Here is a 12,282-nt window from a genome sequence, read left to right on the forward strand (position 1 = left end):
AAGAGGGGAGCAGCGCGGCCCCCCTCCCTCTGTTTTCAAAGCCCTGGGCAGGTATTGGTCCCCCGGTCTTCAGGGGCCTTCATAGCCCCCACTGCATATTTATTTAAAGCCCCGGGGGTGGCAGTCCCTGGGGCTTGGGGGGGCCTCAGGTACCCCCCACTAATTACAAAACAAGCCCCGGGGAGGAGGCGGTCCCCGGGGCTGCGGGAGGTCCGTGTTCCCTCCAGCACCCAATTTACATAGCCCTGGGGAGGTAGCAGTCCCCGGGGCTTAAGGCTCAGCAGGCCCCCGCAATATAAGTATAGGATTGCCCCCGGAACCTGGCCCACCCGGGAGCTCATTTAAATGAAGTGGCGGAGTCCCTGCTTCATTAAAAAAAAAAAAACAAATGTCCAGATTTGTGCACATAGCGCGCATTTGGACGTTTTAAAAAATATATAATCATTCAGCATGGGGGTCCTTGTGGGTCCCCCTGAGCAGGCCTAGGGGGTCAGAGTGTTTCTACCCTGCCCCCTTTTCTTCTTATTTACCTTTTTTTGACTGTTTTCTTGTGACTCAATTCTACCAAGTCACAAGATGGCTGCCAGCACTTCCTGGTTTGGAGTGTTGGCAGCCAATCACAGTGAAACTCGTGGTCAGGAGGGTGCACAAACCTACCGCTGCCCCAGATATCGCAACTTTAATTTTTTTAATTTGGTGTAATTCCGTTCAGCAGTTCGGGCTGTAGCCTTGGATAAGGTTTCCGATGGGAAATTGTTTTTCAGAATTTTATGTTTTGAATTCGTCAGCAACTACTGAACGGATTTACACCATTTAAAAAAAAGGTCGCTTTCTGAACCAAGCACTACCTTTTTGCGAAATTTGGTGTAATTCCGTTCAGCAGTTCGGGTTGTAGCCTGTAATAAAATTTCCTATGGAAATTAACATGGAGAAAACACTTTTTGGGAACCCCCTTTTTTCACAGCACCCGCTTGAGGAATCACCCCCAAACGTTCGGGATAGGAGCTAACCGGGATAGACCATTTTTGGAAGAATTTTTCGTGAAGATTTTTCAAACAATGCCAAAGTTCTTAGTAAATTAAAAAATGTTTTCCTATGGAAACTAGGGGCCCATTAGGATCACGGGCGGATCGCCACCGCCCGCATGGTGGTGATGATCCGCCTGTTATCCGCCCCCCCCACCCAATTCCCCCACCATATTACTATGGCAGGGGGCACAGCAGTGGACGGAATCGCCGTCCCCGCGTTTCTGCCTGGTCAATGAGTTGACCGGGCGGAAAAAGGTTTAATATGGTGGCAGTGCCTGTTAGACACCGCCAGCCATATTACTATGAGTGCGGAAAGATGCCTTTTCTTGGTGGCATTGCCGTCATGGAAAGTCATGCGGGAAAATACTGTGGGGGCCCGTTGCGGGCCCCCAGGGACTCTGGGGTATGGGGGGTGCACATGGGGCGAACCTATGGTACCCCCCGCAGTTCCATGCACAACATGGCAGGCACCGCGTGGTGCCTGCCATGTTGTGCATGGAAGTGCACAACATGCCTTCCTGGCATTGTGGCGGGTGGTGCTGAGTGCACGGCCCGCCACAATGACAGGAATGCAGGATGCACCCGCATCCTAATTGCCCCCACGGGACACCCACTCTTATGGCGGGCGGTCCCATTTCCCGATAGGGTTGCAGGCGGACAAAGTCCACCCACCATCCTAATGACCTCCTTGGTTCTAACTATAACTACCTACTGGCGGCCGCCAGTAGGTAATATGAATGTATTTCTGGACTTCGCCCAACAATCCACGATCTCCTGGACAGACAAATGCAGACCCAATTAAGTGCAATGTTATTTATTTTAGAAAACGCCCTGCACCGCCGGCATTACGCATTCTGGCCTCCGTGATGCTTTGATCACACCCAACAGGTCACACTCGCTTCCTGAATGACAGCCCTTTAAGCCATATGCGTTTCAAGCGACTTAGCGCTCTTGTTCACTGGCAGGCTCCACACTCAATGATGCAAGGAAACAGCAAACGTGTATCAGGACACTGATTTATTGATGGAACAAGCCCCACCCCCATGGGCGTAACTGTGGCTTTGTGGATATTTTAGTCTATTAAAATGCAGTCATGCTTGTAGTCCCGTAAAAAAAAACCCAGTGGGTGTTTGCATATGTCACTCTTGATAAAAAAAGCCCATTTGAGTCAAAGTTCATGAATATGCCTAAAATAGGTGAAAGCGCTGTGTATGCTTGCTAGGGTACAGGACAATACGTACCTGAGGCTCCGGTCCCCCTCATTCCACATCAGGTTCACGTTTGCGGGCCTTAGGATCCGCCTCCCCTGGCGGCGGGACAGCTTCACGGCTGGAAGAGCCGCAATACATCAGTGGGGCAACTCTTTCAAGAGTGAAATATGCAAACACCCACTGTTTTTTTTAAGGGACTACAAGCATGGCTGCATATTAATGGACTACAATATCCACTGAGCCACGGTGACGCCCATGGTGGCGGGGCTTATTCCAAAGAAAAATCCAAGGAGGATGAATTCATTTAACTGGGTGTTATTTCCATTTTCCATTTGATTCTTTAGGATATCTATAGAGAGAAGAAAATAAATATTATAGCAGTCCACCAAAAATAAATTAGTACATCACTCTCTAATAAAGGCCATACATCATATAAATCATTTGAAGGATTTTGCTTAGACCAGGGTGCAGTTGTCAAGCAGGACATGTGTGCTAATACAAATACACAAATAAAGAAGAGGTACAACCTTTGTGATGGTTTGATAGGAGATAGTTTTCTATCTGGCTTTTTTTTTTGGTGTATTCAATCTCATTTAGAGAAAACAATGGACACAGGAGTGGGAAGCCTGACAGAAACATGCAAATAGCCTTGAACAAGCAAGCGTTTAGCCCTGGGATTTCTCACTATGGTCAAGATTCACAAAGGTTTACCGTCAGGTTTGTGTAACTTTTTTCCGATTAAAAAAATCACTGCAAATTGGTATTTGCATTAGTTTGTATGGAAAAGTAAAAAACAGAGCTCTTGCACTACTTTGCATTAAGGGGCGTTACATGGATGGTACATGGGTGTTTCCATGCAACCACTCACACTCTTTGATGAAAAACTCTATCTAATAATCAGCATTAGTAGACAGGGTTTAGCACCCAAACTTAGCGTCACTTTTCCGACTTTGCATGTATGCTGCACTGTACCGCTCCCATACAAAGTAGGGAAAGGTTTTAGACTTGTGGAGCCTGCCAGTGAACAAGAGCGCTAAGTCGCTTGAAACGCGTATGGCTTAAAGGGCTGTCATTCAGGAAGCGCATGTGACCTGTTGGGTGTGCAGCCGCCTGGGGCATCAGTGTGCTCACCCCCTCATGTGAGATGGATTCAGTGGGGCAACTCTTTCTGTGTGATATATAAATATATATATATATATATATATATATATATATATATATATATATATATATATATATATATATATTCACAGAAAAAGCCATAGGTTATAGACCATATATAGTTAGGAATTTGCATTTACAAAACCTTGAAAATTCAACGAAAAAACCATAGGTTATAGACCATATATAGTTAGGGATTCGCATTTACAAAACCTTATTTTACTCGCATAAAACCATTGAAATTCCATATATAGTTAGTTGCGCTAACTATATATCGCGCACCCGCAATCCACTGCTGATGATGTCACATATTACATCATTCATGACATGGTCAGTGACATCACTGATGACATCACTGATGACATCTCAAATGACATCACTGATGACATCACTGATGACAACATCCAGTGACTGTATGTTTCTGTAAAGTTAAAATATGTCTTACATATTGAAGAATGAGTGGATGTATAAGTGTCTGGATGAAGGATTTAGTAGGTGCATGACTGACTGTATGAGTGAGTGATTAAATGTGTCTCACTGAGTGCATGGGTTAGTGACTAAACTGTCTTAATTTGTGCATCATTATGTCTGTTGTTTTGTAAACTGTTGCATGTGTTGATAAGTAGCTATATGAGTAACTATATGGGTTATTGATTGGTTGCCCAAGTATTTGTATGGGATACTGAGTGTGTGTGTGGGTGGCTGGGAGGTGTATGACTCTGTGCATAGATGTGTGAGCAGTTGATTCACTAGATGTATGGTTTCAAAAGTGCATGTGGAAACAGCTGTATGGGCGGTTGACTGTGTGCATGAGTGTATTGGTGAGTGAATGGATATCTCAGTGCTACATGTCAAAGTAAGTACATATGTAAAACACAGTACATGTGAGAGTTGACATATATAAATAACTGTGCATAAGAGCCAGTGAATGTGTGAGTGGCTGTATGGATCATTGTGAACTTGTATCAGGGAATGTATAAGAGAGTAAATATGTGTTAGTATATGTTTGAATAAGTAAAGTTTGTATAACTGTATAGTTGAGGAAATGGAGGTGTGATTGATTCTTTGCATGACTGACTAGGTGTGTGAGTAACTCCATGGATGAGTGACAGTCTGTGAGTGTCTGTTTACACTGATTGTATCTAAGGTTATATTAGAGTCTGAAGAGGTTCATCGTATTATCACATGAATGATATCATCAGTGATGTGATCAGTAATGTCAAATGAGATGTCATCAGTGATGCCATCAGTGATGTCATTTGAGATGTCATCAGTGATGTCATCAGTGATGTCATTTGAGATGTCATCAGTGATGTCATCAGTGATGTCACTGACCATGTCATGAATGATGTAATATGTGACATCATCAGCAGTGGATTGCGGGTGCGCGATATATAGTTAGCGCAACTAACTATATATGGAATTTCAATGGTTTTATGCGAGTAAAATAAGGTTTTGTAAATGCGAATCCCTAACTATATATGGTCTATAACCTATGGTTTTTTCGTTGAATTTTCAAGGTTTTGTAAATGCAAATTCCTAACTATATATGGTCTATAACCTATGGTTTTTTCTGTGAATTTCATTGGTTTTTTAAAAGCTAACATCTGTAACTGTAAAATGTATTCTTCTTTAAATCTTAAAATATATTTTAGATGTTTATTAATAAATTTTTTTTAAATATTTTTTTTCTTCGCTTCCAGTTCACGAACCGGGAAGCTTTCCGTTAGCTCATCTTGATGCCGCGATCTAGTACGCGAACCGGTAAACGTTACGTTAGCGGAACTGTGACGCGTCGCGGAAGCGCGACGTATCACGTTGTCGCGTAATGCGTCTAATGACGCGCCGCGTTAGCGCTCCCGGAAGTGCTCCGGACCGCGAACCGGAAGCGATCCGAGACGCGGCGCGCACCGCGTAACGTAAGCGGAACAGGTCATGTGACTTGTTTATCAAAGTTTTCATTGGTTCATTTCACTTTTGGTTTCCAAATGATGTATGACTAGGTCATGTGACCTAAAAATAACACTTTTCATTGGTTCAGAACTTTTGCTTTTCCCAAATCATGTAAACCCCTCCTTCTTTCCTCACTCTGACTTTCATCTTGGTGAGAGAAAGACCATTTTCCTGGAGTTCAGCAATGGCTTCCATACTTGCTGCAGCTGGTGCACCCCCACCACCACCTCCACCTCCTCATAAGAAGAGAGGACCTCCAAGTCAATTTATCTCCAACAGAGAGGAGGAAGAGGAGGAAGAAGAAGAAGAGGATAGAGATCAACCAGAATTTCTCCCGGAGTTGCCCCGTGTTTCTAAGAGAAAAACAAGTTTCATCTGGCAGTTTTTTTCCATCCCTCCAGGGGAGAAGAAGGTGAATGCTAAATATGCCACCTGCCTCATCTGTGATTACAGATTGTCTAGAGGCACAGAGAAAAAATATAGTATGGGCAACTATACTATGCATCGACATATGGCCAGGTGGCATCCCTTAAACTACAGCCGGGCTGAGTTAAGGGACCTACAAGACAATCCCCCGACAACTCCTGTGGCCAGATCTACCTCAACAATGTCTTTGACTGGAAGAGAGGCACAGGAAACTGTGCCAAACATTCAGCCAAATTTTAAACATATGAAGTTTACCTGTATATATTGTGGTGCTATGTTGTCGTATGGGAACATGAGCGTCAACTTGATTAATATGGTGTTCGAAAACCATAAGTGCCCTAATGCACCCAAGCAGTAATTTTTTTTTTGCTCCTGTTGAGCCCTTTTCAATGCCTGTTTTTTTGTTGTTTCCCCTCCATAAAAAACACAAAAAAAACATAAAACTGTTCTAAAAATACAAAAAAATCAAAAAATGTTCAGAAAAAAAAAATAAATAATAAAACAACAAAAACAAAAAAAAAGTTCTTTTCAGAACTACCTCCCCTTTCAAATAAAATTGCTAGAATGTTTATCACTCTGGCAAGTTCTATTTCTTTTGGTTCGCTTCAAGTTCGCTGACCGGTTCGCGAACTGGAAGCGAACCAAAAAAATAATTTTTTAAAAAAAAGAAGAGTTAGTATAAGGGAAGTAAACAGAGAATAATGTAAAAAGAAAGACAGCTATAGAGAGTAAATGAGAGATAGTGTCAGTGACATCATCAGCAGTGCATTGCGGGTAAAAAGAGTAGAAAACATTTACCTTATAATTCTTGTTACCTTTTTAAAATATTTTTTCATACTTTCAATCTGTAAAACAGAGAACAAACATTTCCAAAAATATTAAAACATGTATGTAAAAATTAGAAAAGACAAGGGAAAAGGTTCAAGAACAAACAGTTTTTCAACAACTTTGACATTTACAGAAGCCTCTGCTTCTCTACGTCCCCTACACAATCCTAAAGATATATATTTTAAAGAAACTGTATCTTGATGTTGATGAACTGAGGCCTATTTTGGAACATGGTGCTTTTTTTGCACTGCTAATGTCTCACAATAGTGATGCAATTGCAGCGCAAAAAAGATGTAAAGCCATCATAAAATTGTCTCTAACATTTTAAATGATTGTTTCAGGATGCAAATAAGATGTGTGCTTTCAAGAGCTTTCTTTGAGGTGAGGCCTATTCATTTTTTTTTTAAAAAAAACAGTACCCAGAAGTACAGCACTGTAAGCATTAAAATTGACACTTACAGAAGACTCAGTTTCTCCATATCTACTTCACATTTCTAAATGTATATCATAAGTACAAAAAGCAAAACATTAATTATACATGTTAAATGGTTTATTTTTGCTGTTCTCAGAATGTATCAAATTTCACTTAAATCAGTGACTTGAAGGTATTCATCATGTAACAGCGGGGAAAAAAAAACACAATCAAAATGATTGTGTTTAAAAAACCCATTCAACATAAGAAATCTGAATTCAAAACTCCTTAAAATTAACTTACTTTCAATGACGTCGAAGGATGTCCTATGAACAGCGTCCACTGTGTTGTGCTATAAATATTGTCAGCCCACCACTTTCTGAAAGAAAACCTCCAACGATTCGAAAAATATGCTACATACAAGAAAAGACTTCTCACATTCTACCACATGTTTCCACTTGGCCAAATCATGTTGCAGCTATTCACAAGTCTTGTAATTCTTCCAATCAAATCCCGTCATTTTCTATATTCGCAACTTTCAAAAAGAAAACATTTAAGATAATTTTCACAATCCTGGACTACTAATATCTTACCCTTCTTTGTCACTCATGTTCTCCTTTTCCTATGACACTGATACTGCTTACTATGAAGCAGACTTACTTGCATCAGGTTTATATAGTCGGATTTGACAAAATAACATTATAATTAAAAGTTTTGGACCAATAATCTAGACAGCATTGCAGACTTACATTCCCTCAACTTGATGAACCTTTTCCAATTCTTCACAGGAAATCTCGAGATTCTTTCTTTAAAATTTTGGTTTTAAAAACACCAGGTAAGAATTTTTAAGGTCAAACGGCAATTTTTTTTTGAAACTTACAACGGAATCATTGCAGAATGACCAGCCGTTTCGAGACTTTAAATAAGCTGTATAATGTCCTGAAGTTGTTGAAGGACCATCGTGATAGATAATTGCTACAGTCACAAAAGTCCTTCCTGATATTGAAAGCTGAGAAGCCACAATTTTTTTTATTAAAGTTGACAATTTTGATCCATCAGGCCTACATCGTTGCATCATTAAAATGACATACTGTCCATATCTACGTATAAGTAATGATGACATCATTTCAGATTTACATTGGCTACACTCCATGTTGTGATCCGCTGCATTTACTAGCTTATTAAAGGAGACTGATTTACTGTCTGGCAAAGTTAAATATATAAATCTTTCTGAGTCTACACTAGTAGTACTTGATACCCTACAATTCTCGCAGTCATGCTGCCATTGATAAGAAAGCCCAAACAGTTGATCTACATCTACACCCTCATCTTGCAATATATCAAGCATATACATTAAAAACTCCTGACAATCTTGCTGATTATTTTCAGAGAAGTCTGTTTGACCTGAACATTCATCTAACAGATAACGAACTTCAGACACACTTTCTACTTTTGTTCGATCAGTGCTACATTTCTCGAAAACAGAATTCAACAAACAGCATAAAATTTGTTCTGAATTCAACAGAATCTGTTCTTTTAAACTCTCTAGTGAAAAGAGAACATTAACCACTACATTTGCATAGCAGTTGACACCAGAACTGTTTTCAAATTGAAAACCGACAACATCTTCAACAGAATCCACTTTCTTTCTGCTAACAATTTTCGGTTCATTGACTTTTAGTCTTTTTGCAACAACCTCCCTACTATTACTGCTATTTCTACGTTTGCGGCCTACCACACGTTTCTCAAACAAAGGATATTGAGGCAAATGTGGCGCATACTCTCTTCTTAACCTATTGTATTCCTTAACACAATCTAGATCCGCACAAATGTTTGTGACATCACAGTCAATTAAGTACAATCCCGATAAAGTTCTAACTCGTGACAATGCCACATATGCCATACCCTCCTTGAACACAGAACTGCCAATATTCACCAATGCACAGTCTACACTTAAACCTTGCGATTTATGGATTGTCACCGCATATGCCAAGCAAACAGGAAACTGTTTACGGCGAACATATAAGTCTTTAACAAGCAAAAACCTAGCAGAACAACGACCAATTTGCTGTACTTCCTCAATGCCATCAAATTTAATTCTTAAAAATTCTATTCCATCTCTATTTCTGTATTTCTCAAAATCAACAACATTACCCATTGATCCATTTACCAGACCTCTTTCTACATGTAAATTCCTTCTCAAAATGATTCGGCAATTTAAACACACATTCAAAGTCTTTTCAAAACCCGCTGTTTTAGATATAGTCTTCTCTAATGAATCCAATTTTGATTTCAAATTGTCTGACAAAATAATTGTTGATCCCATATGCTCTAATTTGTCGATAGCTTCAAGTTTCACAATCTCTTGCTTTTCTAAATTCAACATTTTGTTGTTGAAGATGGCACATTCTGCAAGAGTTGGCATGAGACATATCCCGGATTTCTTCTCAGTAATTTTCTGAAAAATATTCTCAGGCACAATCTCTTGTTTGGGATATAAATTTGACAGTAATCGTGCATTTAAAGCTTCTTTCCCATGCTCAGTCACTTTTCCAATTCTAATATCTTGTAGAATATTCTTGTAATCTTCATCCTTTGCCTGACGCATATTTTGATGCAGTTCTGCATAATTGAAGTTTAACCATATATTGACGTTGCCAATGCTCCCTAGGCACTTCCTGGTATCTTCATGCGTGAGTATTTTGAACACAGGTTGACCTTTTACTGGTGTCAGCTGCAGAAGATCTCCGAAAACAATGATGTGTTTCCCACCAAATAACACATCATATTCAGTTTTAAGTACTTCTTGCATTCTCAAATGCACAAAGGCAAGCATGACATTGGAAACCATGCTTACTTCGTCAATGATAAGTAGTTTCATTTTCCTCAAGACTCTTGAAACTTCACAGCAAGCATCTCCAGATAACTTGTTGTATTGTAATTTGTTGTCATGCTCCACCGGCAGCATCAGTAGACGATGCAAAGTAATACCTTTAGTGTTATGTGCTGCCAGTCCAGTAGGAGCGGTGACAACACAAGACAGCGATGACTCACTCCTTTCCTGCAAATAACAAGAGATTGCTTTAATGAGGAAACTTTTTCCAGTTCCCGCTTCTCCACTCACGTACAGTCGGACAGGCTTCAACGATGTACATGAGCACTTGTTCTTCTCATGACTTAATCCGTGCTCAATTTCCTTGGTAACTTCATCATATATTTTCCTCTGCTCAACGTTGAGTTGTTTTTCCAAGTCTTCTAAGTTAACTGAATCCTCCTGAGCATGTGCCATGGCTCTTTCTACTTCATTCATAGCAGTGGCAGCTTCATTTTCGATAATAGGTCCTCCAAGTGGATCTTGACTCAATGAAACAGAACTCTGACTGTCCTGAGAACTGTCTCTGGCAATCTCAGCTGCAATCGTTGCTTCCTGCTCAATTTCCAAAGTTAGCATTTCTTGATATTTAGAAAAAGCAGGACATTCTATGGACTCCTTGGCTGCATTGAAAGAGTCTTCGTAACAGAGGAAATCTCCAAGCAGTTCCTCTTCTACACGCCAAGGCTTGAAAAGTTGCAAAAGTGCTAAATAAAAAAACTCCTTTTTTTCTGGAGATTCACCACTCAATTTTCGATGGTTTACTAATTGGCATTTTCTTTGCTTGACCAGGCATCCCTCACTTCCAATTACAGCATACACTCCTTTCTCAATATCTTCTTTGATGTTCCTCTTGAATATATAATTTTGGAGAACCTCATATAGACAAACATTCTCAAGGTGACTGCTTCGATTTGGATAATATGTATCCAACATGTTGGTCTTCAAAATGTCGGTACTGTTTGGTTCCTTTTCTGCCAAATACTCAATTTCCCGGACAGGTTTTAGAACTCGATTTCGCGTTGCAGCAAGACCAAGACTCGCCCAAACGAGACTCCTGGATTTGGCATAGACTTGCTGAAGACAATCGATCAGAACATTCGTAAGCTCCGATTTCTCGATGCGACAACATCTTCAGACTGAAACTGTACAACTTCTTGCTGAGGCTCTTTTCATGGGAAATGTCCTCCCACATATCCTTCAGTTCGGTCTTTTCTTTTTTGGTGATGTAAGATGTCACATACCGAGCCACAGCCATACAGTTGTCAGCCACAAACTGTATATCCATGTTAGCATTCCACATGGACAAAATCACTGGGTTGTAGTCATTGATGTACTTGGACTCTTCGTTCCTTTTCAAATTGTATGTATTCTTAGGTGATTTCCTCGTCACATTATGTCGCAGCGAAGACATCAAACTGTTCACTCTTCCTTTAGAAATCACCGGTCGTGGAAAGTTGAAACGACATTTGGTGTAGAACTTGTCCTTGTTTCTGAATTTACAACGACAGTACTTTCCACAACGATGGCTTTGGAAACGTAGAACTTGTTCTCTTAGACTTTTCTTCTCCGTTGCGTTTGGAACAGCACACGTAGAATACTGTTCGATGAAATTCATCACTAAGTCATCCGGATCTGTTCCAAATTTAGGTGCATCCTTGATCCACAACAACATATGTATATGAGGGGCACCTCTTGCTTGGTACTCCTTTCTCCAGAAGAAATCCAACACCTCTCCAAGAGGTGGATTCTTTTTATTTGTGATGAAAGACATCATAGCTTCAAATCTATGATTGAAGTACCTGCATACATTCACTGGATCCAAAGAACACAGTTCTCCAGGTGTCTTGAATTCAATGTTTTCAATATTTCCATTTGCCTCTCGTAGAAATTCAAGTAAGTCTTCCCAGCCATACTCGGCACAGCTCAGAGTGAGGAACCATGTTGGAGTTCCTAAGTTCCTCAGCATACATTTTAAATCACCATGACGACGGTACCAGTACTCATTAGTACCACGCTGACACGCCATGAGATTAATTAAGTGAGAATCCAAAATACTGTCTTGGACATTGACTTTATGCATAAAGTCACTTGCCGAGATGTTTCGCATCTGTATACCACTTTTTAAGATGTGGTTCACTGCATATGACAGTCCAGACAGATCGCTTTCAAACAGGAGATGAAACAAATAGGGAATGCATTGCCGAAACCTAGCATCTTCTGCATACAATCGTAAAGTCCGGTATTCAGACGCAGGAATTTGATGAGGTCGCTCATCATATCTTCCTCCTTGACCTGTGGGAAATAGCTGTGGGAAACACTGAGCTTCCAAACTTTCCTCCCAAACACTAATGGGACTCCCTTTGGCTTGTTTCATTTGAAACAACTCAA

This window comes from Lissotriton vulgaris, unplaced genomic scaffold (assembly GCF_964263255.1).
Source record: "Lissotriton vulgaris unplaced genomic scaffold, aLisVul1.2 SCAFFOLD_4235, whole genome shotgun sequence".
NCBI classification, from domain to species: domain Eukaryota; kingdom Metazoa; phylum Chordata; class Amphibia; order Caudata; family Salamandridae; genus Lissotriton; species Lissotriton vulgaris.